Source organism: Macaca nemestrina, chromosome 13, assembly GCF_043159975.1.
Source record: "Macaca nemestrina isolate mMacNem1 chromosome 13, mMacNem.hap1, whole genome shotgun sequence".
Taxonomy (NCBI): Eukaryota; Metazoa; Chordata; class Mammalia; order Primates; family Cercopithecidae; genus Macaca; species Macaca nemestrina.
The window spans coordinates 37,596,656-37,609,326 of record NC_092137.1 but is presented as its reverse complement, the minus strand read 5'-3'; the positions used below and the strand labels follow the sequence as shown (position 1 = coordinate 37,609,326).

The window sequence follows — 12,671 nt, the reverse complement described above, 5'->3', positions numbered from 1 at the left end:
TCTGCCATCTGATGAGGGCCCTCTTCCTAGTTCACAGATGGCCATCATCTCACTGTGTTCTCACATGGTGGAAGAAGTGAGGGGTCTCTAATTCCATTCAAGAGAGCTTCACCTTCATGACCTAATCACCTCCAAGGGCTCCAAATACCATCATCTTGGGGGTGAGAATTTTAATCTGTAAATTTGGGGATGGGGTGGTGACACGGTCACGCAAATATCCAGTCTGTAGTATGAAGTTGGCAACAAAGATCCAAATAACCACTTGAACAACTAATAGTATTTCTATCTCCGTGTTTCTTTCCCTATCAACCTCCCCAAACCATGATCTAGAATCCCAGCTCCACCACTTGGTGTTGGGGCCAAAAGCAAGTTACTTAACTTCTCTGTGCCTCAGTTTTTTCATCTCTAAAATGAGAATAACATCTTCTTCACAGGAGTATTTTTGTTAAGTGTTTATTTTGATATAATTTCAAACTTAGAGCTAGATTAGTACAAGGAAATCCTATTTCCTCATTTTTATTTTTTATTTTTTGGAGACAGGGTCTCACTCTGTTGCCCAGGTTGGAGTGCAGTGGTATGATCTCGGTTCACTGAAGCCTCGACATTTAAGACTCAAGCAGTCCTCCCACCTCAGCATCCAGAGTAGCTGGGACCACAGGCACATGCCACCACATCCAGCTAATTTTTGTAATTTTTGTAGAGTTGGGTTTTCGCCATTTGTCCAGACTAGTCTCAAACTCCCAGGCTCAAGTGACCCACCAGGGCATCACCTTCACAAAGTGTTGGGATTACAGATGAAAGCCAACGCACCCAGCCCTATTTATTCTTTATTCACATTCCTCCTGTGTAGCATTTTCCCCACTTGCTTATGCTTCTCTTTCTTTCCCTCTTTCTGTTTTTTAAAAATTTTTTCTGAATGATTTGAGAGTAACTTGCATCCACCATGCTTATAGAATTGTCTTGAGGATTAAAGGAATTAATACACGGAAAATACTCAAAATGTTGCCTGGCACACATAGTAAGCTCTCATAAAATAGTTCTTATGCTTGATTTTCAAAGGCCTTTCCGGACATGCAAAGGGAACCTCAAACTCTAGTAACTTGGGGTCCACTCCATGTGAAACCTCCAACAAACTGGAGGTCTACCCCTATGGCTTTGCCCTTCTCGGAGATTTATGGCTGATTCACTTATTTTCCAATGTGTTGGATTTGACCAACTTAAAAAATATTTTCCATGCCATATGCAGCTAGCCTTGAACACTGGTATTAAATGTATCTGCTCTAAATTACTATATGTTATTAAATCCAAAGAACTCTGGGATTTTTCTTCCTTTTCTTGCAAAACTGCTGTACTACTGTTAACATGGTATTAAATTGGTCAGTAGTGAGTAGGAGGCCAAATCCTGTGTTCTTTAGGAAAATGATAGGAACTCTGATTTCTAGGAAATTCAAGTATGACCTTAGAACAAAACTCCCCTAAGCAGCTCAAATGTCTCATATCTCTGTTATCCAAAATGTCTCTGTCTCTGATTCAGAAACAAAATGCTGATTTACACAATGCCCTATCTAACCCTTATGTTGGTTTAACTTTAAGCTGAACCAGAACTTTCATCTCTCACATTCACCCTGGGTTCCTTTGCTTCCTCATTTCCTGCCTCATCCAGATCCTGCTGTGCAGAATTGAATTAAGTATAGAAAAAATACTGATTCAGCTTCAGCTTCATCTCCATGTGCCCAGATTCAGCTGCAGAAAAGGATAGAAATATTGTTTGGTCCACAGCAATTTTTTAAATCATTCCATGTGAGTCATATACCAAAAAGAAATAAAATCATGGAGGCATCTGGCATCCAGAAAAGTCCACTTTTTTCTACGGCCACAGTCTAGAAGGTCGGGTGACTTGCCCAGGGGACACATTGCTCTTCATAGAACATTGGAACAAGGCCCATATGTCTTCCAGGCCCTTTTGCTCAAAACCATGTGACCAAAACAAATCCTATCATTGTCCCAGCAGGATTCACTGGTCTTATGAATTTGGGGACAGACTGTGCCTGGGGGAGGAAAAGGAAACAAAGTAGATGCTTCTTCCATTCCAAGATGAATCACATATGTATAATTAGACCCAGTTTAGTTTCACATTACCCTTTCCTGGAGGAATCTATGAATATGGGACCCCCACATATATTCACAGACCACACTGAATGCTCTGTTCCCTAGAAAATCTATAATCTATACTGTACAATTTGATATTTGGTTAAAACATTTTTGCAGGACATGTGTATCTGGTTCCCAGGGCTAAGCCATCCAGTCCTAGAGAGCCAAGGTCATTGTGCTATACTTCTTTGTACCCTCCAGAGCAATCACATGGCATGCTGCATACATAGTAGGTACAAAATGTATTTCTCTGGATTGGCTAATATTTTATTAAAACATGGGAAAATCGACTGGGCATAGTGGCTCATGCCAGTAATCCCAGCATTTTGGGAGGCCAAGATGGGCAGATCACCTGCGGTCAGGAGTTTGAGACCAGCCTGGCCAACATGGTAAAACCCATCTCTCCTAAAAATACAAAAATTAGCCAGGCATGGTGGCTTATGCCTGCAATCCCAGCTACTTGGGAGGCTGAGGCAGGAGAACTACTTGAACCTGGGAGGTGGAAGTTGCAGTGAGCAAAGATTGTGCCACTGCACTCTAGACTGGGTGAAAGAGCAAGACTCTGTCAAAAAAAAAAGGAAAAATCAGTCATCCCACCCATCAAGTCATTGTCTCCATCCCCAATGGCTAGTGGCAGATGTGCCTGCTCCTTAGCTGCAACATAGATATGCTTCCCTCCAAAAAAGAAACCAGTATCTCTGCTGCTATCATAGACTCAGACACCTGCAGGGGCAGTTCCCACTCACTGCATTCCACAAACCACTTGGTCTATACATTTCTCTACTATCACCATCTTCTTCCCAAAGAATCCAGGTATTTTACAGAGATGAGAAGACACATTGATACTCACCTGATTTATTTAAAAATCTAATGGATAGTTCCTTCAAAAGTTAAACATAGAGTTACCATTTATACTGCAATTTCTCTTCCAGGCATATACCCAAGAGAATGGAAAAACATATGTTCACACAAAAACTTGTGCATGAATAATTGTAGCAGCATTACTCATAATAGCCAAAACGTAGAAACAAGCCCAATGTTCAACGACTGATGAATGGATAAACAAAATGGGGTCTATCCACACAAAGGAATATTATTTGGCCATAAAAAGGAATAAAATATTAATACCCGTGACAACATGGATGAACCTCAAAAACATTATTCTATGTCGATTAAGCCAAACACGAAATAACATATATTAGATAATTCCATTTACATGAAAGTCCAGAATAGGCAAATCCATAGAGATAGAGAGTAGCTTCATGTTGCCAGGGTCCAGGGGAAAATGACTGTTAATGAGTATAGGCTTTCCTTTTGGGGTGATGGAAAGGATATTCTGGAAAGAGAGTGACGGTTGCACATATCTACGAAAATACTAAAAACCATTGAATTGTACATTTTAACAGATGAAGTTTATGGCATGTGAATTATATACCAATTTTAAAAAATTGTTTAAAGCCAGGGTTCCAAGATGGCCAAACAGGAAGAGTTTCAGCCTCCAGCTCCCAGCATGACCGACACAGAAGACGGGTGATTTCTGCATTTCCAACTGAGGTACCGGGTTCATCTCACTGGGGCATGTCAGACAGTGGGTGCAGGACAGTGGGTGCAGCCCACCGAGCGAGAGCCGAAGCAGGACAAGGCATCACCTCACCCGGGAGCGCAAGGGGGAAGGGAATTCCCTTTCCTAGCCAAGGGAAACCATGACACACAACTCCTGGAAAATTGGGTCACTCCCACCTTAATACTGCGCTTTACCAAGGGTCTTAGTAAATGGCACACCAGGAGATTATATCCCGCATGTGGCTTGGAGGGTCCCTTGCCCACAGAGCCTCCCTCATTGCTAGCACAGCAGTCTGAGATCTAACTGCAAGGTGGCAGCGAGGTTGGGGGAGGGGTACCCACCATTGCTGAGGCTTGAGTAGGTAAACAAAGTGGCCAGGATTCTCGAACTGGGTGGACTCCACCGCAACTCAAGGAGGCCTGCCTGCCTCTGTAGACTCCACCTCTGGGGACCGGGCATAGCCAAACAAAAAGCAGCAGAAACCTCTACAGATGCAAATGTCCCTGTCTGACAGCTTTGAAGAGAGCAGTGGTTCTCCAGATACAGAAGTTGAGATATGAGAATGGACAGACTGCCTGCTCAAGTGGGTCCCTAAACCCTGAGTAGCCTAACTGGGAGACATCCCCAACTAGGGGCAGACTGACACCTCACACCTCACACAGCCAAGTACCCCTCTGAGACGAAGTTTCCAGAGGAACAATCAGGCAGCAACAATTGCTGCTCAGCAATATTCACTCTTCTGCAGCCTCCACTGCTGATACCCAGGCAAACAGTGTCTGGAGTGGACCTCCAGCAAACTCCAACAGACTTGCAGCTGAGGGTCCTGACTGTTAGAAGGAAAACTAACAAACAGAAAGGACACCCACACCAAAACCCCATCTGTACATCACCGTGATCAAAGACCAAAGGTAGATAAAACCACAAAGATGGGGAAAAAGCACTGCAGAAAAGCTGAAAATTCTAAAAATCAGAGTGCCTCTCCCCCTCCAAAGGAACGCAGCTCCTTGCCAGCAACAGAACAAAACTGTATAGAGAATGACTTTGATGAGTTGAGAGAAGAAGACTTCAGACGATCAAACTTCTTCGAGCTAAAGGAGGAAGTTCGAACCCAGCACAAAGAAGCTGAAAACCTTGAAAAAAGATTTGACAAATGGATAACTAGAATAACCAATGTAGAGAAGTCCTTAAAGGACCTGATAGAGATGAAAACCGTGACACGAGAACTATGTGACAAATGCACAAGCTTCAGTAACCAACTCGATCAACTGGAAGAAAGGGTATCAGTTGTTGAAGATCAAATGAATGAAATGAAACAAAAAGAGAAGTTTAGAGAAAAAAGAGTAAAAAGAAGCAAACAAAGCCTCCAAGAAATATGGGATTATGTAAAAAGATCAAATCTACATCTGATTGGTGTACCTGAAAGTGATGGGAAGAATGGAACCAACTTGTAAAACACTCTTTAGGATATTATCCAGGAGAACTTCCCCAACCTAGCAAGGCAGGCCAACATTCAAATTCAGGAAATATAGAGAACTCCACAAAGATACTCCTCAAGAAGCACAATTCCAAGACACATAATTGTCAGATTCACCGAAGTTGAAATGAAGGAAAAAATGTTAAGGGCAACCAGAAAGAAAGGTCGGGTTACCCACAAAGGGAAGCCCATCAGACTAACAGCAGATCTCTTGGCAGAAACTCTACAAGCCAGAAGAGAGTGGGGGCCAATATTCAACATTCTTAAAGAAAAGAATTTTAAACCCAGAATTTCATATCCAGCCAAACTAAGTTTCATAAAGTGAAGGAGAAATAAAATCCTTTACAGACAAGCAAATGCTGATAGATTTTGTCACCACCAGGCCTGCCCTGCAAGAGCTCCTGAAGGAAACACTAAACATGGAAAGGAACAACCAGTACCAGTCACTGGAAAAATATGCCAAAATGTAAAGACCATCGATGCTAGGAAGAAACTACATCAACTAACGAGCAAAATAACCAGTTAACATCATAATGACAGGATTAAGTTCACACATAACAATATTAACCTTAAATGTAAATGGGCTAAATGCACCAATTCAAAGACACAGACTGGCAAATTGGATAAAGAGTCAAGACTCATCAGTGTGCTGTATTCAGGAGACCCATCTCACGTGCAGAGACACACATAGGCTCAAAATAAAGGGATGGAGGAAGATCTACCAAGCAAATGGAAAACAAAAAAAGGCAGGAGTTACAATCCTGGTCTCTGATAAAACAGACTTTAAACAGACAACGATCAAAAGAGACAAAGAAGGCCAATACATAATGGTAAAGGGATCAATTCAACAAGAAGAGCTAACTATCCTAAATATATATGCACCCAATACAGGAGCACCCAGATTCATCAAGCAAGTCCTTAGAGACTCACAGAGACTTAGACTCCCATACAATAATAATGGGAGACTTTAACACCCCACTGTCAACATTAGACAGAGCAATGAGACAGAAAGTTGAAAAGGATATCTAGGAATTGAACTCAACTCCGCACCAAGCGGACCTAATAGACATCTACAGAACTCTCCACCCCAAAGCAATAGAATATACATTCTTCTCAGCACCACATTGCACTTACTCCAAAATTGACCACATAGTTGGAAGTAAAGCACTCCTCAGCAAATGTAAAAGAACAGAAATTATAACAGACTGTCTCTCAGACCACAGTGCAATCAAACTAGAACTCAGGATCAAGAAACTCACTCAAAACCGCTCAACTACATGGAAACTGAACAACCTGCTCCTGAATGACTACTGGGTACATAACGAAATGAAGGCAGAAATAAAGATGTTCTTTGAAACCAATGAGAACAAAGACACAACATACCAGAATCTCTGGGACACATTTAAAGCAGTGTGTAGAGGGAAATGTATAGCACTAAATGCCCACAAGAGAAAGCAGGAAAGATCTAAATTGACACTCTAACAGCACAATTAAAAGAACTAGAGAAGCAAAAGCAAACACATTCAAAAGCTAGCAGAAGGCAAGAAATAACTAAGATCAGAGCAGAACTGAAGGAGATAGAGACACAAAAAAACCCTCCAAAAAAATCAATGAATCCAGGAGCTGGTTTTTGGAAAAGATCAACAAAATTGATAGACTGTTAGCAAGACTAATAAAGAAGAAAAGAGAGAAGAATCAAATAGACACAATAAAAAATGATAAAGGGGATGTTACCACCGACCCCACAGAAATACAAACTACCATCAGAGAATACTATAAACACCTCTATGCAAATAAACTAGAAAACTTAGAAGAAATGGATAAATTCCTGGACACATACACTCTCCCAAGACTAAACCGGGAAGGAGCTGAATCCCTGAATAGACCAGTAACAGGCTCTAAAATTGAGGCAATAATTAATATCCTACCAACCAAAAAAAGTCCAGGACCAGATGGATTCACAGCCAAATTCTACCAGAGGTACAAGGAGGAGCTGGTACCATTCTTTCTGAAACTATTTCAATCAATAGAAAAAGAGGGAATCCTCCCTAACTCATTTTATGAGGCCAACATCATCCTCATACCAAAGCCTGGCAGAGACACAACAAAAAAAGAGAATTTTAGACCAATATCCCTGATGAACATCGATGCAAAAATCCTCAATAAAATACTGGAAAACCGAATCCAGCAGCACATCAAAAAGCTTATCCACCATGATCAAGTGGGCTTCATCCCTGGGATGCAAGACTGGTTCAACATACACAAATCAACAAACGTAATCCAGCATATAAACGGAACCAAAGACAAAAACCACATGATTATCTCATAGACGCAGAAAAAGGCCTTTGACAAAATTCAACAGCCCTTCATGCTAAAAACTCTCAATAAATTCGGTATTGATGGAACGTATCTCAAAATAATAAGAGCTATTTATGACAAACCCACAGTTAATAAATATCATACTGAATGGGCAAAAACTGGAAGCATTCCCTTTGAAAACTGGCACAAGACAGGGATGCCCTCTCTCACCACTCCTATTCAACATAGTGTTGGAAGTTCTGGCCACGGCAATCAGGCAAAAGAAAGAAATAAAGGGTATTCAATTAGGAAAAGAGGAAGTCAAATTGTCCCTGTTTGCAGATGACATGATTGTATATGTAGAAAACCCCATCATCTCAGCCCAAAATCTCCTTAAGCTGATAAGCAACTTCAGCAAAGTCTCAGGATACGAAATCAATGTGCAAAAATTACAAGCATTCTTACACACCAATAACAGACAGAGAGCCAAATCATGAGTGAACTTCCATTCACAATTGCTTCAAAGAGAATAAAATACCTAGGAATCCAACTTACAAGGGATGTAAAGGACCTCTTCAAGGAGAACTACAAACCACTGCTCAATGAAATCAAAGAGGACACAAACAAGTGGAAGAACATTCCATGCTCACAGATAGGAAGACTCAATATTGTGAAAATGGCCATACTGCCCAAGGTAATTTATAGATTTAATGCCATACCCATTAAGCTACCAATGACTTTGTTCACAGAATTGGAATAAAAACTACTTTAAAGTTCATATGGAACCAAAAAAGAGCCCGCATTGCCAAGACAATCCTAAGCAAAAAGAACAAAACTGGAGGCATCATGCTACCTGACTTCAAACTATTCTACAAGTCTACAGTAACCAAAACAGCATGGTACTGGTACCAAAACAGAGATATAGACCAATGGAACAGAACAGAGCCCTCAGAAATAATACCACACATCTACAGCCATCTGATCTTTGACAAACCTGAGAGAAACAAGAAATGGGGAAAGGATTCCCTATTTAATAAATGGTGCTGGGAAAACTGGCTAGCCATAAGTAGAAAGCTGAAACTGGATCCCTTCCTTACACCTTATACAAAAATTAATTCAAGATGGATTAGAGACTTACATGTTAGACCTAGAACCATAAAAACCCTAGAAGAAAACCTAGGCAATACCATTCAGGACATAGGAATGGGCAAGGACTTCATGTCTAAAACACCAAAAGCAATGGCAATGAAAGCCAAAATTGACCAATGGGATCTAATTAAACTAAAGAACTTCTGCACAGCAAAAGAAACTACCATCAGAGTGAACAGGCAACCTACAGAATGGGAGAAAATTTTTGCAATCTACTCATCTGACAAAGGGCTGATACCGAGAACCTATGACGAACTCAAACAAATTTACAAGAAAAAATCAACTCCTCAAAAAGTGGGCAAAGAATATGAACAGACACTCCTCGAAAGAAGACATTTATGCAGCCAACAGACACATGAAAAAATGCTCATCATCACTCGCCATCAGAGAAATGCAAATCAAAACCACAATGAGATACCATCTCACACCAGTTAGAATGGCGATCATTAAAAAGTCAGGAAACAACAGGTGCTGGAGAGGATGTGGAGAAATAGGAACATTTTTACACTGTTGGTAGAACTGTAAACTAGTTCAACCATTGTGGAAAGCAGTGTGGTGACTCCTCAAGGATCTAGAACTAGAAATACCATTTGATCCAGCCATCCCATTACACGGTACATACCCAAAGGATTATAAATCATGCTGCTATAAAGACACATGCACACATATGTTTATTGCAGCACTATTCACAATAGCAAAGACTTGGAACCAACCCAAATGTCCATCAGTGACAGACTGGATTAAGAAAATGTGGCACATATACACCATGGAATACCATGCAGCCATAAAAAAGGATGTGTTCATGTCCTTTTTAGGGACATGGATGTAGCTGGAAACCATCATTCTCAGCAAGCTATCGCAAGAACAGAAAACCAAACACTGCATGTTCTCACTCATAGGTGGGAATTGAACAATGAGAACACTTGGACACAGGAAGGGGAACATCGCACACCGGGGCCAGTTGTGGGGTGGGGGGAGGAGGGAGGGATAGCATTAGGAGATATACCTAATGTAAATAACGAGTTAATGGGTGCAGCACACCAACATGGCACATGTATACATATGTAACAAACCTGCACATTGTGCACGTATACCCTAGAATATAAAGTATAATAAAAATAATAATAAAAAAATAAAAAATTGATTAAGGAATAAAATAGGACACAAAACTTAAAGAACAATTAAAAACTACTTTGTGAATCAACATGACTCTCAGGGCCAACACTGGCCTGTTGATTTTAGTGTTGCCAGAGCTGGACTTCCCTTTCTTTCTCTTTGTTTCACTCACATTTGGAACTGCAAACATAGGCTTTTCTAAAATACATTGTGTGCCTTTGCAGCTCACATCCAATGCCCATATCAGGTCTGTGACCCAGGCTATTGGGCCCACTCTCAAGTGGGTTTTGATCTGGCCCTTCTTCTATAGACAATGTGAGCCTCGGGGATCTGGCTTCCCCATTTCACATTGTGAGTGGTGATCGTTTCTGTCAAAAATAATCACCTGTCTTTCATTGTAGTGCAGATGACACCCAAATGTTACCCTCATCCATCAAACTGTCAGGTTAATTGTTTATAAAACATCCGGAGCTGGTTGTCACAGAACATCAGCAAACTCAGACCAAATAAAACAGAATGCTCTGGTTGGATACAGCCCCTGCATGAAGAAGAGCTCTGATGACATTTATGGGAACAAAAGTTCACAAACACCTTCCTTAATACAGTGACTGTCAGAAACCTAGGGGTGGTGTTGCCCTCCTGAGACACTGAGCAAAACTGCTCTCGAATAGCTTAGTTTTTCTCTTCCTAGAATATTTTTTGATCATTTGAAAACTACTTCCAGTCCCAAAAGACTGAAGACAGGTGAAGTTTATGGTATGTGAATTATATATTGATGTTGGCTTTAAATTCAGCTTTTAATTTGACTTTGTTGGCTTTAAATTTCTGCCATGGTCCAGCATGAAGATGGACAATGCAGTTTCCCTGCCTCATTTGCTGCAGTCATGACTCTCAGATAAATATAAAAAGAATATCCATTAAATATTTTATTTAACTTACTAATTAATAAGGTAAACAGTAAGATGTTAGGACTAACTTAGAAAAAAAAATTTTTTTTTGAGAAGCTGGTTATCTATTAAAAAAAAAAAACTGGTCCATGACTTACCAGGCAAGAAACTTTTCAGGGATGATTCTTCCATGAGACAGACATTTTTTGCATCTTCTTTTGGAAAAAACCCCACAAGTTAATCTTTGTCTGCATAGTTTTAAAACAGGCAAGCCATGGAAAATTAAACCTAGTACTTCACTGAAGAACACTCAGGACTCTCTTTTGGCTGTTTTGAAGTTTCTAGTAACTTCCTGAGAGGCCACTGCTGCCAGAACTAGGAACCAATTCAGAGAGGATTGTGGGAGCTAAGTCTTTATCATCTAGTGCTAAAAAATAAACGGAACCGTTTATCGATAAATACACACAATTATCCTCAAAGCAGAGGTGCATCAGCCACTATCTCCCTCCTTCCCACAGCCCTCGGACACTCTGTGGTGCAATTTCTTTACCTTAAATGTAACCTACTATTGTTTAATGGGGAGAAGAAAGAGGAAAACAAACCTGCTAAGAAAGTGGACCAGACAAATCCAAGTCAAGAATCCCTACCCTACAAGTGTGCAGAACGAAAATACTCAAAGAGGTCTTCAACTCTTTGGATGCCATGACTTCTTGAAACAGACAAATGCAATTTTGAGAGTAGTTTGAATGATTTTAGAACCTGGCAGGAATATTTATCATAAGATCAAAAAGGCATCAACTCATTTCCCCTCCTGCCATCTCCATTCTCCATTCCCTGCCCTCCACCAGAGCTCCTCAAAGCTCAGGAAAGCAAGGCAAACAACAAAAAGAAACAACAACAACAAAATCAAGTTTCCAAAATTCTATTATTTACGGTAGGTAAAACTAATGACACAGCATAGTTGGGGTTTCTTACAGAATCAGTGTGCTTTGCACAAGACTATTTTAAATTATGTCCTGGCGTGGTGGCTCATACCTGTAATCCCAGCACTTTGGGAGGCTGAGGCGGCTGGATCACTTGAGGTCAGGAGTTCAAGACCAGCCTGGCCAACATAGTGAAACCTCATCTCTGCTAAAAATACAAAAATTAGCTGGTTGTGGTGGCACACGCCTGTAATCCCAGGTACTCAGGAAGCTGAGGCAGGAGAGTCACTCGAACCCCGGAGGTGGAGGTTGCAGTGAGCTGAGATCGCACCACTGCACTCTAGCCTGAGTGAAAAAGTGAGACTCTGTCTCAAAAAAAAAAAAAACAAAAAAGACTTTTAAATTGTAATGAAATTTTATAGCTATTGAATTTCTATTTTATAAATATACCTATTCTCACATAAAATTGTTTCTGTATAACACCTACAGGTTATATGTATGCTTGTTAGGTTTATTTGCTGCTTAGTCCCTGATCAGAAATGCAACTCCCAAATATAATACAGTAGGCCCCCTTACCCACAGTTTCAGTTACCTGAGGTCAGTTGTGGTCCAAAAATATTAAATGGAAAATTCCAGAAATAAATAATTCATAAATTTTAAATTGCATGCTGCTATGAGCAGCTTGATGAAATCTCCAGCCATCCTGCTCTGTCCCACCAAGGAGGTGAATCATCCCTTTGTTCAGAGGATCTGTGCTGTCTGCCTCCCCACCCATCAGTCACTAGATAACCATCTAGATTATCAGATCAACTGTCACTGTATTGCAGTGCTTGTCTTCGAGGAACCCTTATTTTACTCAATAATGGCCTCAAAGCACAAGAGTGATTATAGTAGCACATTGTTATAATTGTTCTATATTATTAGTTTTTAATCTCTGACTGTGCCTAATTTGTAAATTAAACTTTATCGTAGGTAGGTATGTACAGGAAAAAAACATAGCATATACAGGGTTGGGTACTATCCATGGTTTCGAGCATTCACACGGGGTATTGGAATGTATCCCCCAGAGATGAGGGGGGACTACTGTATTCCTCATGTAGTGTTTTTGT

At 40.6% G+C, this 12,671-nt stretch overlaps 1 long non-coding RNA gene across 1 annotated transcript in view; it reads right to left on the bottom strand.

Annotated features, from left to right (window-relative positions):
- Positions 1-12,288, bottom strand: part of LOC139358029 (uncharacterized) — a 46,849-nt gene extending 34,561 nt beyond the window's left edge. The window contains exon 1 of the long non-coding RNA XR_011612239.1: positions 12,155-12,288. This is a non-coding gene — a long non-coding RNA (uncharacterized lncRNA). The remainder of the gene's footprint in view (positions 1-12,154) is intronic.
- Positions 12,289-12,671: the final 383 nt, after the last annotated feature.